The 17874-nt window shown below is 36.9% G+C and overlaps 1 protein-coding gene across 3 annotated transcripts in view; it reads left to right on the top strand.

The window, feature by feature from the left end:
* STRADB (STE20 related adaptor beta) overlaps nucleotides 1–17874 on the top strand; it is a 49149-nt gene that overhangs the window by 26133 nt on the left and 5142 nt on the right. For all 3 annotated transcript variants that reach the window (XM_059928446.1, XM_059928444.1, XM_059928445.1), the window contains one exon: nucleotides 11650–11710. The gene's annotated coding sequence lies outside the window, so the exon portion shown is untranslated. The remainder of the gene's footprint in view (nucleotides 1–11649; nucleotides 11711–17874) is intronic.

Here is a 17874-nt window from a genome sequence, read left to right as displayed (position 1 = left end):
AGAAAACCATAAACAAAACGAAAAGACTACCTACAGAATGGTTGCAAATGATGCAACTGGTTTTCTTTTATATTATGCTTGAGTTCTTTTTGGTTTTTGTGAATCTTTTGTATGTTTTTGATTTGTGGTTACCCTGGTTTTCAAGTATGTTAACTCATTACTGTGTCTACTTGCTTTAGACTGGTGGTCCTGTAAGCTCAAACACATTCTAAAAAATCTACATTTTCTTATTTCCTTCCCCCATTTTATGATTTTGATGTCCTATTTTACATTTTCATGTTTATCCTTTTGCTGTTCATTGTAGTTATAGTTGCTTTCACAAAATTTTTTGATTTTTTTTTTATCTATGTACTGGCTTATTCAAGTGGTGTACAATCATTTTATATACTTGCTTTTCCCTATTTTGATTTTCCCTTTCCTATGGGTTCTTGTTTCTTTTCTATTTAGAGAAAACCTTTCAATATTTCTTTTAGGGTAGACTCAGTATTGCTGTATTCTTTTAGTTTTTGCTTGCCTGAGAAATTCTTTAATTTTTTCTTCTATTCTAAATGATAATCTTGCTGGGTAGAGTATCCTAGGTTGTGGGTTTTTCCCTTTCAGGACTTTGAATGTATTTTGCTATTCCCTTCTGGCCTGCAAAGTTTCTGTAGAGAAATCAGCAAATAGCATTACGGGGGTTCTTTTGTAACTAACTCTTTGTTTTTCCTCTTGCTGCCTTTAGAATCCTGTCTTTAACTTCTGCCATTTTAATTATGATATGTCTTGGTATAGGTCTGTTTGGGTTCATCTTGTTTGGGACCCTCTGTGCTTCCTTTACCTGGATATCTGCTTCATTAGGTTTGGGAAGTTTTCAGCCATAATTTCTTCAAGTACATTTTAGATCCCCCTTTCTCTTCTCCTCCTGGGATCCCTATTATGCACAGCTTGGCATCCTTTATATCAGCCCATAGGTCTCGTATGTTGCTTTCTTTTTCTTTTCTTTTTTTTCATTTGTCTTTCTGCATGCTGTTATGATTGGGTGATTTCCATTATTCTATCTTCCAGATCACTTATTCGTTCTTCTGCATTATTTAGTTTGGTATTTTATTGCCTTTAGTTTGGTTTTCATCTCAACAATTGAGTTGTCTAATTTTGATTGGCTCCTCTTTATTGTTTCTGTTTCCTTGTTACAGTGCTCTGCATTTCTATTGACAGCCTTTCTTAATTCCTTCAGCATTTTTATTACCTCCTTTTTGAACGTGGAGTCTGGCAGGCTGGAGAGGTCTGTTTCATTGTTTGTTCTTGTTAAAAGATTTCTCTTCTTTTAATTGGGAGTGTTTCCTCTGCTTTTTCACTTATATTTCTCTGACTCTGAATTTAGGGGAAACAATTATCTACTGTGGTCTCAGAGGGCCGTTTTTATGTGGGAGCATCCCTGTGTAGCCTCCATGAGTCCATTATTTTTGGTGTGACGGCTGTTTTTTGGTATGGGTGCCCGCCATGTCTTTCCTCAGAGTCAGCTGGCCATCATCCCCTTGATATGGGGCGTGATTGGTGTTGTGATGACCAGAGCTTGCACTGGATGTTGGGCAGGGCCTCCTCTTTGCTCTGTGGTTGTCACAGCCCTATCGAGATCAGGGTCTGCTTGTCAGTTGTTGGAGTAGAAGCCCCCAGATCCAGTTCTAAGCTGCACTGTGAGGTAGGTGGGACTGGAGCACTCCCTCTGGGAAAGGAGCTGCTCCATATTCCTCTCCAGGGGCTGTCCACGGGGACGGGCACTCTGTGCCATCACCTGTTACCTAGTGCATGTGCTCACAAAATACACTGTTGTTGGCACTGCCCTCGGCCCTGCCTCCGCTGTGGGAATGCTGGTAATCAGCTCAGATTTCAGCCCTGCTTCTGCTTGTGTGCACCCACAAAACCTGCTGCTCCTGGCACCAGACCCGCCTCAGCTGGGGAATGCTGGTAATCAGCTTGGATGTCCCTCAGGCACTGCACTCACAAAGCCACTGGTATAAATCCACTGAAGTCGCGTATCCCCCCCGTTGTAGGGGTGGCAGTAATCTCAGATTTCAGGGGGGGGTGCATGTCTTGGGCTGGGAAGTGCAGTGAGGTGGCAAGGACTGTCTGTCCTGGTCTCTCTCTCTCCTGCCTGCCGCAAACCGGCTGCTACACTCTCTTCTGAGCCTCTGAAGCTCCCTATCTGTCCCCTCTGACCTCCCAGCTGGTGAAAGTGGTTCCCAGGGTGAGGGAACTTTTTCCCTTTCACAGCTCCCTCTGAGGGGTGCAGGTCCCATTCCAATTACTTTTTTCCCCCCTTTTGTCCTACCCAGTTTACATGGTGATCTTTCGTGCAGCTTTGGTTATATGAGATCTTCTGCCAGCGTTCAGTAAGTATTCCGTGAGAATCGTTCCACGTATAGATTATTTTTATATATTTGTGGAGGAGGTGAGCTCCATGTCCTTGTATTCTGCCATCTTGATCTCCATCCCCCCAATGGATTTTTTAAATAAGGAATTGGCTCACATGATTATAGAGGCTGACAAATCCCAGATCTGCAAGGTGAGTAGGCAAGCTGGAGAAGCAGTGGTGTAGTTCCAAATCGAAGGCTGGCAGGCTGAAGACTTAGGATGAGCTGATGTTTCAGTTTGACTCCAAAAGCAGGATAAAGCTGGTATCCCAGTGTGAAGGCAGTCAGGCAGGAGGGATTCTCTCTCAGGGGAGGATCAGCCTTTTTCTTCTGTTCAGGCCTTCAACTGATGAGGCCCACCCACATCAAGGAGGGCAATCTGGTTTTTCAGTCTACAGACTTGGATGTTAATTTCATCGAAAAATGCTTTCACAGAAAGACCCAGAATACTGTTTGATCATGTAACTGGGCACACTGTGGCCCAGTCAAATTGACACAAAAAATTAACCATCCCAGTAGATATTGATAGCCTCACCCTGATAACCTCACCCTGACAGTGAATGCCTTAAATTTTGCACCATAGGCTCCTGGCATGCTGTATCAATTATTTTTTTATCACTGTTGTAACAAATTACCACAACGTGGTAATGACTTCAAACACCACAAGTCTATTATCTTACAGTTCTGGAGGTCAGAATTGTAAAATGATTTGGCAGGGCTACATTCCTTCTGCAGGCTCTAGAGGAGAATTTTCTGCCTTTTCCAGCTTCTAGAAGCTACCTGCCTTCTTTTGCTTCACGGGTCAGCATTACTTCAGCTTCTGTTTCAGTGATCACACCTCTCTCTCTGACTTGACCCTTCTGCTTCTGTCTTATAAAATCCTTTTGATTATGTTGGGCCCACCCAGATAATCCAGGATAGTCTCTCCATCTCCAGATCATTAATTTAATCATAGCTGCAAAATCTCTTTTGCCATGTAAGGTAACATAGTCACAGTTTCCTGGGATTGGGATGTTTGTATGTTGCTGGGGGAGGGGTTATTATTCTGCCTACTGTACATGGCTAATCTCATCTTGGTATCTGCTTTCTGAAGGATTCACCTTGGCTAAAATGACCTCCCATGAGTTTCTATAGTACTTTCCCCAACAGCACTTACACAACTCTACTATAACTACTTCTGTGTTTATGTCCCAATAGACTGTGGACTCCTTGAGAATACTGTCTTACTCATGAGAATGTAGTGTTTAGCAAAATCTTTGGCATATTAATTTTATTTCCATGGTAGGAAATTTTTGACTGTGTCACAATATTGCTGTTAAAAGTTTAATGAGGCAAAGTGACTTGAGATTTCCATCTAGTAAATATTTCCTCCTTTACTGCAAGCTAGATCAATGGTTTTCCCCATAAGTACTGTTGGTTAGTTGCCTGTTAGCTCTCAAATCCATTTCTCCACTTTTCCTCTGCTCTGCTTCACTGGGAACTACATTTCCCATGCCCCCTCACTCTCTCTGGTTTCCAGGGAGGCAATAGCAGGAGATTAGAGAGCAGGATGAGAGAGAAGAAACATAGTTATTTCTCACCCCCTTCCCCACTCCCCTGTTTCTTGTGGTGTCTCTGTCAGTGGCTGTATCTTCTTTGTATTCTGGCTTTAGGACACTGGTCACACCACTTCTTCCTGATGTCCTCTCTGAGGGGTGCTATCACTTTCTGCTCTTGCCAATCTCTGGATTGCCATATCATCCCTTTTAGTTTCTTAGCCTTGGTTCCATCACCCATGAAACCAATTCCCTGTGTTCCTTCTACTTGAAAGATCCAGAGGTAATTGTGCTTTCCCAGTCACACTCTGATTGATATATGTACTGGCAACTTTGAGAATTACTAGAAATTCTTGATTTCCCACCCCCCAAATTACTACCTTGACTATGGCATTAAATGAATGATCAGAAATTATGTTTTCCATCAGCTAATTCTATTTAAACTCCATAAACTTTATGATTTATGGTAGAAAAATGGAAACTGACAAAAATTCTGTAAATTGAAATTCTTACTCCTCAAGAGTGAACCAAAGTTCAGCAAGATTCAAATATTGTATTTGATAAGAATAGAACCAATTCTCAAAAGTCTCTTAATTGAAATCCTATGCTGATTTAGCTAGATAATTTTTAATGCAGTTTGTTTTATACAGTTTCTTCCTGAGTTTCATGTTATTAAAGAGGCTGTCTCATAGTTTTTCGAGTAAGCTAGAAAGTCACTCCAGTGTATTAGAAGCCTCAGGAATTAGTAGTATGAAACTTGTTTTTTATTATCTTTATAGTGTAAAAAGTTGTAATATCAGATGATATTGAAATTAATAGATGTTCTGTAGGCCCAGGGAATTGCATACTGTTGAATCTAGAGCTGAAGAGTTAAAGTATATTCATAACAAAAGGCTGAACATACATAACTGCAAATAGAGACCCTGACACTGGGTGGTCAGGGATAATTTAGGGCATAGCAAAGATTTGGAAAATCAGAGAATAGTGAAAAAGGGGAAAAGTTGGGAAATAAAACTTCACTAATGACTATGTATCATCTCTGAGGTTCTCTAAGATTCATAAACAAAACACATTTACATCAAAAGTGTTTCTTTTTCATTTTAATTAAAACAAAATGGTTCTAACAAGATGAAATTTGGTTACTGACTTCTATCACACAAAAGGACAGATCTCCAAACCATTTTGTTAATTGGAGAAATGACATTCTGACTATTGGCCTCACATGTCATTCTGAACTGTTTAACATCTGGATAATATCACAAATGAGCGAACGTTTTTCAATATACTCTTTTAATTTTTTTTTTGGCCGCATTTTATGGATTTCATAATCTGGGACTGAATCATTTATATGAACTAAGCCTGCTGAAACCATTCGAGGACTTGTAAATTTTCCAGTGTAGCTTTCTCGTTTGTTAACCTCTGGAGCAGTATACGGTCTTGCAGAACGTTTTAACTGATTATGGCTATCATTTGGGCTCTTTCCTAAAAGCCTTGCTCTTGATTTTGCTTTTTCAAGATGCTTAAATGAAGTTACATGTAAATCCTCAACTCTATCCGAACAATCCTAAATATTAAAATAAAAGATCAGGTTGGTGAGTTAGGTTTCTTAAAAGTACATTTTAGACTTACAAGGACTAAAGTTTGTAATATCAACAAAGAATGAGAGCAGTCAAATGTTTTATAGGCAGTCCCCAAATTCAGGCCCTACATTCAATGCCTGCCATCAGATACTTTAAAAACCATACTTTAAAAAATCTTATTGTTTCAAAGGATCTGTTATTTCAAAAGGTATGCAAGATATGAAGCTGAAAACCAGAAATCTTAGGGGACCTGTCCTCAGGGATCAGACTCCTAGGCAAAGACAGCCCTCCTATAATTCTCCTCTTCTAAAATATCTCTTCCCCAACCCCAAACAAACATAAATTATAAGCTCTTATATTTTACTTTTTAAATCATCCAAACATTCATTCTTTAAAAGTTAATAAGCACCTTCTTTAATATTTATATACACACACATACAGAGGTTAGCATCTAAGAATATGGTTATGTTTATACTAAAATATTAAAAATTTTTGTGTACATTCTGAGACTAAACAAGTAAAACATTTAAGAAAATAACTGTAAGGAAATACACCAAAATAATTTTTTAAAATGATGGTTGTTTTAGGGTGGTGGGATTATGGGCTTAGTTTTCCTTTTCTCTTTTTTTTCAAATTTGTATAATATGACTATATTTTATTTAAAAAATATAATAATCTACAAGTGCCCATAAGAGGGTATGGAGTTATTAGTCATTTCTCAAACTAGTGTAAACTAGTTTCCTCTGCAGTTTGAGCAGTTTGTCGCTTAATGCTTTGCAGAGATGGCCACACCAAGGGAATGGGCCTGCTTTGATTTGGTGAGAAGGTGGGAGTAGATTAATAGAATTGGCAGGTAGGAGGAATTTAGGCAGGACTAAGAAGAATTAGGGCAGCAAGAGAGAGAAGATTTACCAAGAAGGAGGTATGAAGAGTCCATATTTTTGCCTGGGTTTGCAAGTAAACATTCTTCCTTTTCCATCTTATGTACATGGAAGCAATTAGGTAAGGGAATTATTAAGCAATTATTAAGGGAATTTCTGCTACATTGGTGAGTAGCATATAATTTTTACTTGACAGTTGATATAACTGATTACTAGAGTGACAGCAGAAGGGCACGGAGACCCACACCACTGGTAATTTTTCTGGAAGCGCCTACAACTCAATTTCCCTGTCTTCTACTTTGATTGCTTTGGGAGATTTCCTGGATTTTAGAGAATCAAATGAGCGAGTCTTTCTGATGATCTGAAAAATGCCCTCTTACCACTCAATTCTGTTGTCAATTTTACTAGAGAGAAAAGTTTAGGTACTGTTGGTTTGACAGAGGGAAATAAATATAACTATCTCCCTTATCCATTCTTAGGATAAAGGTTCTGAGATCCTATATGATCCCATACCATATAACATAAACACAATCTCTTTTGTTTGGAAAAGTGATAATAAAGATTCCACTTATCTGAGGGAACTTCAGAAAGTCTTTGCTTTTCAAAAACTATGAACCCATCTTTTACTTCCTTTTCCTCATCTGTACACACACACACACACACACACACACACACACTCATTATTAAATTATTGAATTTAGAAAAGAGAAATCCAAAGTTGAGAGTATGTTGATAATATTTACCCTGCTACAAGTTTGCTTTACTATTTACTAGAGGTAATCATTTGCTTTGCTGTGGAAAACAAATTCAAAGCAACTATTCTGAAATTAGATCTATTTTCTCATTCAAAGATAGTTATGCACATCAAATTATCAATATAATATCATTTTAGAATTTGTGAGTTTTCCCAACTGTGGGTCATGCCTATCTATATATGCTAATAGAGAAGAGCAGTGTTCCAGAAAATTAAAATAAGCCCCTTCCATTCCTAGAGGTTTTAACTTTGCTTTTGAATGGTTTATATAACGTCTAGTAGCAGATTTACCTTCCTAATTGGTTTATGTTAATATTAAAAATAGATTTGAATTTCCATGTTTCTCAGCAGATGGCAGAGGGGTGGTGATGAAAGAGAAAAGAGCAGAAGCTAAATTAAAATCTTACAATTCATAATTCAAGAGATTGTAAATTTTGCATATCTCTAAGGCTTAGCAGACTAACTGGCACATAATATGAACTTAGTTTATTTGTTTACTGAAACAAAGATAATTCAGCGATCTGCAAAAAGACTATATATTTATACTTATATCTGCATGAAAAGACAATCCCAGCCTTTCTGTAGTATACAGCCACTGCCAATGGTTGTACAGGTTGTGCCTGCACAACAGCCCCTGGTTGAGGGGTCAGTCAGGGCTGAAATAGCCAGTCTTCCGTAGACAGAGCTGTGTACCCTGTCCAGGCTGTGTCAGCCGGTAGAGTCGGCCCGGAGGAAAGAGTGCTTTTTTTCTAATTCGTGATCTAGACGGGGGGGGTGGGGGGGGGGTCCCCTTTATCTATTTTACATAAAGGCACTAAATGTGTTAACATTCCCTTGATTTTCTGATTGCCTTTTGAATGAGGTGAGGTGATATTTGAATGTCAGAAGAATTTTTAAAATTTGGAGGTCTGTTTATCTTGGGGCAGTTAAGGTTACATACATACTTGCATGCAGACACATACACTCTAGATTATCTACAGAACTTTGCCAAATACAGAAATAAAAGACTTAGAAAAACATTATTACGTGTATAGTTCTTCTTGCAGTCCAATGAAGAAATGCCCTTGGAACAGATTTTCTTAGAAGAATTCCTGTGGTGGGCAGTGTGGTTGGTAATATACTAACTATCTTGTTAAATGACTTTTTTTGTTTGCTGACATGGTCTCTTTCTTTTTGAACCCTGGGCTTTAGATTTTCTCTCTTTAGTACTTCCAGGAAGAGGGATGGTTTTGAGTTTTTCTCAGCTATCAAAACTTTATATTTAAGCAATTGTGATTCAGGGACCTTGGCACATTTTTTGTTGCAAAGTTTGTTTGGTTTTATATAAAGAGTTTGTATTTCTTCTTTGTAACGTGCAAATGTTACTAAATGTTGTTTTCTATAATTGTTATTATTTCCTTTCAATCTCTGATGATACTGGTCTTCTAATTTTGATTTCTCTCCAGCCTCTGCATTGAGGCGAGTTAGAGTATTACTTTGCCTGGAAGGAAAAGTGAGTTTGTTTACGTATTCCTCATCTTCATTTGGCATCTTGCAATTAGGAATTCTTGGATACAGTGACAGTACTGCTTCAGGTTTTTCCTGTACTATCAATTTATAGGTGTTACTGTGCTCCTTTTTGTCAAGGGACTTCATTTTCAGTGTCTTTTCAAAGCAAGCATTTGATTGAGTTATTTTTGATTTACCACTCCAACTATGTGGGTCTTGTATATCTGTTTTAAAACCACAGTTCTCTGCTTGAGGAAACTGCATGAAACCGTGTTCTTTCCTTTGTTTCTTAGGCATTGTATCTGTAAGTCTTTCTGATGACTTATTTACTGGAATTGCCTGGGTATTTTTGTTGGAACAAGGTTGTACTTTAATTAAACTCAGTATTTTTGCTTCCTTAGGATAGTATCTTTTCTGTTCCTGAATTATTGATAGACCTTCTTTAATATTCTCTAAGGAAAAATGTTCCTTTTCTTCCTTTTTGGTCAACTCTGTTTCTACAAGTCTATCTTCAGAAAGCTTTTGTAAAGTGGTTTTCTGAGCAATTTTTGAATATTTATTTTGCTTTTCTGAATGGTCCTCCACAAACCGATTTTCATCTCTTAAAGACAAATCTGGCTTTATACATTTTAATGGTGTGGAAGTAGAATTAACCAAATTTATATGCCGGCTTATCCCCTCTAATTGCCTTTCTGTGATTAGTCCTGATTTTGACAGTTTTTCTATAAAAAGGCTCTGGAGGTGTTTGCTTAAATCAGCTTTTAGATCTAAGCGTTCATTTTCTGATAAAGCTATAAGATAGTTTTGTAGAGATTTACTTAAGGGATATTTCATGTTTATTTCAAGCCTACTACCAAAACTCCCTCTTGAAATATCTTGTCCTAACTCATGAAAAGATATTGAGGCACTTTTAGCTCTTAGAGAAGATACATTTGAGTGTATAGGCTCAGATTCTGCGTCTTTAAATAAACTGTTGTCTGAAAGGTTTTTTAGGAAATAGTTTTGGAGAATTTCATTTAAAAAAGATCTTAGCTTTATTTCCAAATGTTTGTCTATGAAATGATGATTAAAATTATTTACAAAAGACATGATTTCTTTTACAGTTTCTGAATATTTCTCCAGAAAAATATTTTGCCCTTTTGGTTCTACTTTCTCATTCATCAAATACAGATTTTGATAGATTTTTGGTAAGTCCTCTTTGGTGATATGTCCTGATTCTGAAAGCCTTTCTACAAGGTAATGCTGGATATGTTTACTTAATTCAGATTTTAAATTTTTTATTTCTGACTCTGAGAGTTCTTCTAGAAATACACGCAGCTTTGGATTCAAAATAGGTTTTCTGTCCAATTTGTCTACTTTATCAAAATTCTCTTCGATTTCTTCAAGGTCTTCTGTCAGACTTGGAAAAGGATGTTCAATTAGTCTTTCTAATTCTTTTTCTGGTTGTCTGCTCTTAGACTGACTATATTTGAAAAAAACATTAAATGTGTTTTTCAAAAAGGATTTTAACATTATTACCTCAGAGTTATTAAGTTTACCCATTAGTGCATTACTTAAATTTTCTAAAGTAGAACTTAGATCATTTTCTTCTCTATCAAGCCTCTGACCATTATTTGGCAAATCTGTTTTTTTATCTGGTGTCGACTGATATTTTGAATCTTGTGGGGATCTATTTTGGCCTTTGTCTATGAATTCAACTCCATTAAAAGAAGTGGTTTCTTTGTGAATGATGGGTGTATTCTGCTCTGAAAGAGGTTCTGTTTTGCTTCTGATTTCTGAATAATACTCTGTGGAATCCTTTGGCTTTTCTTCAGCAAAAGCTGTCTCTGTATACAGCAAAAAACTCTTCTGGTATTCTTTATCTAATTCTATCACTTTGATTATCCCCGATTCTAAAAGAGTATCTACAGGAAATGCTTGTATTATCTGGCTTATAACGGATTTGGCCGGCGGATATTCTATTTCATTATTGTTTTCTTCATAGTGAACTAGAACATTGGAAGGCGAACTCTCCCAAGCTGTGGGTAATTGACTCTGCGAGTTTATCTGTGTCTCCCTCGTTTCTTTCACTCCTCTCCCCAACTCTGAGAAGATCGGTGCAGTGAATATTTGCTTTATAACATAATCATATACAAGGCTCTTCAAATCTGGTTTGGAGCTAGATACCTCACTTTTTAAATGTTTCTTTTTGAAACTACTCTTTTTTTTAATTGGAAAATCTATCTCACCAGCCTCTAAGTGTTTTTCAGAGACAGGTTCCTTTTCTACCTCTGGAGAATTTCCTGGTCCACCTTCTGAAAGTGAATCTGCGGGAATATCTTTAATTATTTGATTTAAAAGAGACTTTGAATTTAAAATGTCTCCTTCTGAAAGCCAGCTATTTAAATCGTGAGTTTTTTCAAATACTTTGCCTTCTAAACTACTTGGTCGTTCATCATGAAGAGCCAGAAGTGGAGAACTATGACTTTTCTTTCTTGCTTCAGTGTCCACAGAAACTTCAGGTGTAGAAAATAATCTATCTGAAAGGTCTTGCAGATTTTTACTTAAAATTAACTTGAGCACCATTGATTGTTTTAAATTTTCTATGTGGGAAGTAAGACTTAATGAATTTGAGCGGCAACATTTATTTACATTTACTTTTCCAGTCATTGATGATTCTCCCTCAAAGTTTGGTAAAGATACATTTGGTAGCCTTTCCTGTAACTTATTCTTAGTGTCTAAAGTCTTTATTGTGATGATACCCGGATCATGGACTAACTTATTCTTAGGGTCTGAAGTCTTTAGTGCGGTGATATCAGGATCACTGGCTAACTTATTCTTAGTGTCTAAACCCTTTATTGCGATGATATCAAGATTATGGGGCCAGGTTTTATTAGCAGGGCTTGCAGGTTTTGAATGTGTTGGGTAAGGAGGATCTTGGTCTTCATGCTCTATAACCTCGGCACTTAAAATATTTCTACATTTGAACATATCTTGGTCTTTCCTTTTTCTGACTGACATTTTGTTGTTTATATTCCTTAGAAAAGGATCAAAACCATTCTTGATGTTGAATTTCTGGAACTGTAATATTTAAAAAAAAAAGGTAAGAAATTCTGAAGCATTTGTTTTAAATTTATAATAAAATTTTTAGTTAATTCTCTTTGAGCAATCTGCCAATTTATCTATTCATCTTCATACCTTCTACAAAGAGAAAACCAACTTTAATTATTTTAAAATATTTGAGATTGGAATAATAATGAGAATTTTAATGCAAATTTTTCAAATTCCTAATTCTGATACTATGTTGTGTTCAAGAGCTTTTTGCTACCTGGAATATTTTTAAACACTTAAAAGGCACTCATCAATAGTTTGTTTGTTTAAGAACTCGATTTCCAGTGTTAGCTCCATTTGCTTAGACAAAGGCTAACATTAAGATCTAAGTCCTATCCATATAAATATTTTAGTAGCAATGTGGGTAATTTTTTTTTAAATGCAAAGCAAGTAGTAGATATTCCATTAAAAGTATCATAAATATTCTCTAAAGAGTGACTTGGGAACACAGATCATCTGCCTTTAAATCTGAGAGTTTTAACAATGATGATGAGTTCCACCTAGTCCTTAGCATGTTACAGTAGAAACTTGCTTTTTGATAAATATTATATATGCCTCAGAAATGGTAGAGAACAGTACAAAAAATTCTCAGTTACAGTGAAATGTCAGTGTAATAGCCATAGGCAGTTTTGTAAGCTCTGGGATCAGGCTATTCTATTATTGAAATAGCCTAGAAAACGAAGTCTCTTATTCAAACTCTTTGTCCATACAACTTCTCTATTATCCAGTTAAAAAAAGCAAAACGTGAAATAATCAGCCTAGTATTTGTTTTAGTTCATATGGTTTTCAAATGCTAATTGATACCCAGGTGATAGCATAAGAATCCCTGTTTTTTTGTTTTGTTTTGTTTTTTGAGAAATACAGATTCCCAGGCTCCATTTCCAAACTGAGATTCATTAGGTCAGAGGTGGGACCTGGGAATATGTATTTTTGTAAAGATAGGTGAGTGTTTCCTCTGGGTAGTCTGGTTTTGGAACCACTGAATTACATAAAGTATTAGAGAAACTTGGTATTTAAGTTTAATTGATATTGGGATAAGAAAACTCAGTACTCACCTGATATTTTGGTTTGAATTCTATATATTCTGGTTTGAAAGATGGTGAAATGTATTCTTTTGGTGAAAACGCCACCTTATAAAAAGAGAAGTTTTAATTTTAGACTGCTTGTAATGAAAGGATATTTCCCAAAATAATTTTATTCATTCAATAGTTATTAAAGATATTAAACATTTTAAAAACTAAATAAGTATTTTTCTTATAACTACCATAATTTGCCTATAATCAAAAGAAATTTATATCAGAAATATATATAATCTTAGCTTCCCTGACACCATAATATTCACCCTATTGAATGTGTAAAATCAAAATAATGCTCAGCAACTTTAAGCAGAAACAAAAGTGGAAAAGAAAATAGAACTGTTAGAACAAATGTAATCTAATTTTAAAAGGTTGTGAAATGCTTTAGATAATAAATAGCATCTGATATTACACTGAGATAGCATTTTCAGTGACTCTCAAGCTGTAATTGTTAAATGGGTACTTACTGCCTAAGGAAACACTTCGTACTAAATCAAGGTGTATAGGAACAATTATAGAATCACAGAACCACTGACTTTTTAGAGATGGATGACACTTTAGAGATAATAACGTCCTACTCTTTGTTTTACACAAAAATCTGCAGTTGAAATTATTGCCCTAAATTACCAGATGATTAGTAGCCTAAATCCTAGGCATCCTAAATTTTCATCTGATGCTCCTACTACCACACAATCAAGACTGCAGTGAAAGACAATGGTGCTTTGAAAACATCATAATGTTTAGAGAAAACTTGATACCATCTCTTTGCAGAACACTTAGTACTATCAACCACTTTCCTACACATTGTCTCCTTTAGTTTGTAGGGGGTTCATTATATATCAAGTTAGTTAAAATAATTCAATGAATGACGCTTTCATAATACTTTTGGTTTAAGTGTTCATTAATATTAAGCAGTTAATAACATGACTTTATTCTTAAATCTTCGGCAGCTTCCCACGTTTTGTTATTCATTGCCCTCACACACTGACTCTAAATAATTTCTGCAAGTATCTCAGTATTCCCCACTATAGTTTCTCTCCAGGAAAATGTGTCTAACTCCGAATTCTAGAAATATATCTCATACTTTTCCACACCTGTTCCTTTCCTCATTTTGTTTTTCTTTGCCTGAATTTTCCAAAATCTCCCTTAAAAACAGTTTAAATTCTAACATTTGAAAGTTTATTGCCTTAAATGAATTTAGTAGAAAATTAAAATTAAAAATAAATGAAATATGTATGACAAGGAAGTGGAAGAAAAAGTAGTAGAAAAAATATGATCTCGGGCTTCCCTGGTGGCGCAGTGGTTGAGAATCAACCACTGGTTGAGAATCTTGTTGCAGAGCCTGTGCTCCGCAACGAGAGGCCGCGATAGTGAGAGGCCCGCGCACCGCGATGAAGAGTGGCCCCCGCTTGCCGCAACTAGAGAAGGCCCTCGCACAGAAACGAAGACCCAACACAGCCAAAAATAAATAAATAAATAAATTTATTTAAAAAAAATATGATCTCATTTTTGTAAACATACAAAACAAATAAATAAAAACTCCCCCCTAATATAAGCATGGAAAAATATATGAAAAGATACAAAATGTTAACATTGTTTTCTCAAGGAAGTAACTCTGGAGAAGAGGAAAGAGGACACAATTAACTAACTTTTACTCTGTTTAACTCTGCATTATTGATTAGATGAACATGCAATACTTTTGTTAGTTAAAATCCAGGATAGGGCTTCCCTGGTGGCGCAGTGGTTGAGAATCTGCCTGCCAATGCAGTGGACACAGGTTCGAGCCCTGGTTTGGGAAGATCTCACATGCCGCGGAGCAACTGGGCCCGTGAGCTACAATTACTCAGCCTGCGTGTCTGGAGCCTGTGCTCCGCAACAAGAGAGGCCGCGATAGTGAGAGGCCCGCGCACCGCGATGAAGAGTGGCCCCCGCTTGCCACAACTAGAGAAAGCCCTCGCACAGAAACGAAGACCCAACACAGCCATAAAAATAAATAAAAAATAAATAAATTAATTAAAAAACAAAAAAAACCCAACTTGCTTCCTTAAAAAAAAAAAAAAAAATCCAGGATAGTTATAAGAGAGGGAAATGATCAGGATGCTAGAAAAGGACAAAAAAAAGAAGCCAATACAGGAGCTTCAAGATGGTAGACTGAACATGTGCGTTTACTTTCTCCTACCTGCCAAAGTTCCAGTAAATTAACAGAAAATAATATTTCCAAAAGAAAAATCTGATGACAAATTGAAATTATAACGGAGTAATCATGGTTCAGGCATACAAAAACAGAGTCAGGTGGCCATTGAGGATCTTGTCTCAGATATGATCTGGTCTCATTCAGTGGTCTCTGCACCACTGAAAACCTGAACTTTCTCTGAACTGTACCAGACCCAAGGACACCACCGGCAGTATTCAGAACAATACCTGCCAGCTGCAAACTTATGGTCTTAAGGTCTCCCCTTGTAATTATGCAACCATTTCAGACCCCAACCAATTCTTACTTAACAAGCACCCTTACTTCTTGGCTGCTCCAATCATAATTCTTGATAAACAACTCGTGTAACTAAATGTAACCGTGCAGTTTTTGCCTTTATACGTCTCTTCCATTTTGTAGTCCAGTGGAACACAATTCGAGTGCTTGAATATGTGTCTCCCAGGCTGCAGTCCTAACAAACCTCAAATAAACACGTTTTATTTCAATCAGGTCTCCATTTCTGAAATTTTGGTTAACAAATCCCATTGGAATACTGGAAATCAGTAAGGTAACACACCAAGATCCAGAAAGTTGAGAAAGTTTGGAAAATAGGAAAGCAGATGGATTGACTTAATGGAAAACCCCCATCAAAAAAACCAGAGCTTTGGGACTTCCCTGGTGGCACAGTGGTTAAGAATCCGCCTGCCAATGCAGGGGACACGGGTTCGAGTCCTGCTCCGGGAAGATCCCACATGCTTCAGAGCAACTAAGCCTGGGTGCCAAATGGGTGGGACTAATAAGTTACATTCACACATTTAAATTGTATTCCATTCAACTGAATTTTTTATAGCAATGAAAATTACTTAAATACATCCATATAAAGATGTGACTGAATCTCACAAATTTAATGCTGAAAATAATAAGCAATAATGTAATAAAGTACATGCATAACTGTCATTTGGGAATGTAAAAATAAGTCGTAAAACTACAAAGTAGGGAAATGTTATCACAACAGTCAAGATAGTGGTCATCTCTGGAGAGGGTGTGATGGGATTGTGATCAGGAAAGGGCACGTGGTTGAGGGAGAGCTTTTCATGTAATTGCACTGTTTTATTTCTTGATCTGGGTAGTGGTTACAATGGTTGTTGCTTTACAATTACTCATTAAAATGCTCACATTTTATGCACTTTTCCGTATGTATATTTCACAACAGGACAAATATATTGTAAAGGGAGCGATGAAAAAGTGTAATGGGTTCTCAGAACAGATTAATAACAAGTATTAGGACACTGACAGTACTAATGTTAGAAGAAGAAGCAAGCTAAGGAAGTTTTTTTTCCCCCTATTCAGGAAGGAAATTGGATTCAATTGAATATAGGGAAATGTTTAATTTCATTAAAACCCAGAAATCATTTATTGAGCCTGCATTTAAATTATAGAAACTTCCAGGTAAAAATGGGAGAATAAACCAGGAAAGCAAAGTAATATCTAATGAAACAAAATATAATAAATTCATAAGCAGCAACTTAATAGGGAATGGGGTACAATTTTTTCTCTTTAACTTCAAAACATGGCAGCCAGGCAAAGACACAAGGGATGCTAGTGTGATTTGCAAAATCACCTGGCTCCTAACCCTACCTGCAGCCCTAGAAGAAATTCTGAGGAACGAAAATAACTCAACAAAAGCCTAGAATTCTTACCAGTATCTTCTGATTTAGGAAAAAGTAAATGAAATAAGAAGGCCTAGAAAAGTCAGACTTCTAACATTACCCTACTGAACCTCAGCAGAGAGAAGAGCTTGTGGATGGCTACAACTTCACCTTTTCCTCCACCATTTCCTAATGTCATCTAGACCTTTCATCCAGAAGAGTCAGACCCAAAAGGGAATAATTTACAGAGGCCCACTATGCACCCCACATTGGCCTGTGTGGGCCACCGTAGGAGGACTGGGAGAGCAGTGTGATCAACCAAGTGGTCATTATTCTTACAATTTAGCACAATATCAATCAAATAAGAGAATGTAAGTAGCTGAATCAGGTTGTTTGAATCTCCTAAGCCCCTTTTGGCTTGGCTGCCACATGGAGAGTGTACAATGCAGGCCAACTTGGATTTGCCATTAGTGGAAAAAAAGAAGCATCATGCCCAGGAGTGGTCAAGGTGAAATCTCAGGTTTTCAAAACAGATCTATATAACCTTCCATTCCCTGGAGGGTTATATAGATACCTCTTCCCATGGAAGAGGAGGAGGTGAGAACAGTAGAGTCAGAAATCTTTTTAAGTCTTTTTTTTTTTTTTTAGCAGGATGTTCCAATGGTCAACAATACCAGATGCATGTGGATGGTGGGGATCATGAAAGGCCCATTAAACATCTTCACTATTAGCCCTTTTAAAAAATTAATTAATTAATTAATTTTAACATCTTCATTGGAGTATAATTGCTTTACAATGGTGTGTTAGTTGCTGCTGTATAACAAAGTGAATCAGCTATACATATACATATATCCCCATATCTCCTCCCTCTTGCATCTCCCTCCCACCCTCCCTATCCCACCCCTCTAGGTGGACACAAAGCACCGAGCTGATCTCCCTGTACTATGCGGCTGCTTCCCACTAGCTATTTACATTTGGTAGTGTATATATGTCCATGCCACTTTCTCACTTCGTCCCAACTTACCCTTCCCCCTCCCCATGTCCTCAAGTTCATTCTCTATGTCTGTGTCTTTATTCCTGTGCTGCCCCTATGTTCTTCGGGACCAATTTTTTTTTTTTTAGATTCCATATATATGTGTTAGCATATTTGTTTTTCTCTTTCTGACTTACTTCACGCTGTATGACAGATTCTAGGTCCATCCACCTCACTACAAATAACTCAATTTCGTTTCTTTTTATG

The sequence above is a fragment of the Balaenoptera ricei genome, chromosome 7, assembly GCF_028023285.1.
Source record: "Balaenoptera ricei isolate mBalRic1 chromosome 7, mBalRic1.hap2, whole genome shotgun sequence".
Classification (NCBI taxonomy): domain Eukaryota; kingdom Metazoa; phylum Chordata; class Mammalia; order Artiodactyla; family Balaenopteridae; genus Balaenoptera; species Balaenoptera ricei.
Note: the sequence above shows the minus strand (reverse complement) of the source record. Positions and strands in the feature narration are given on the sequence as shown.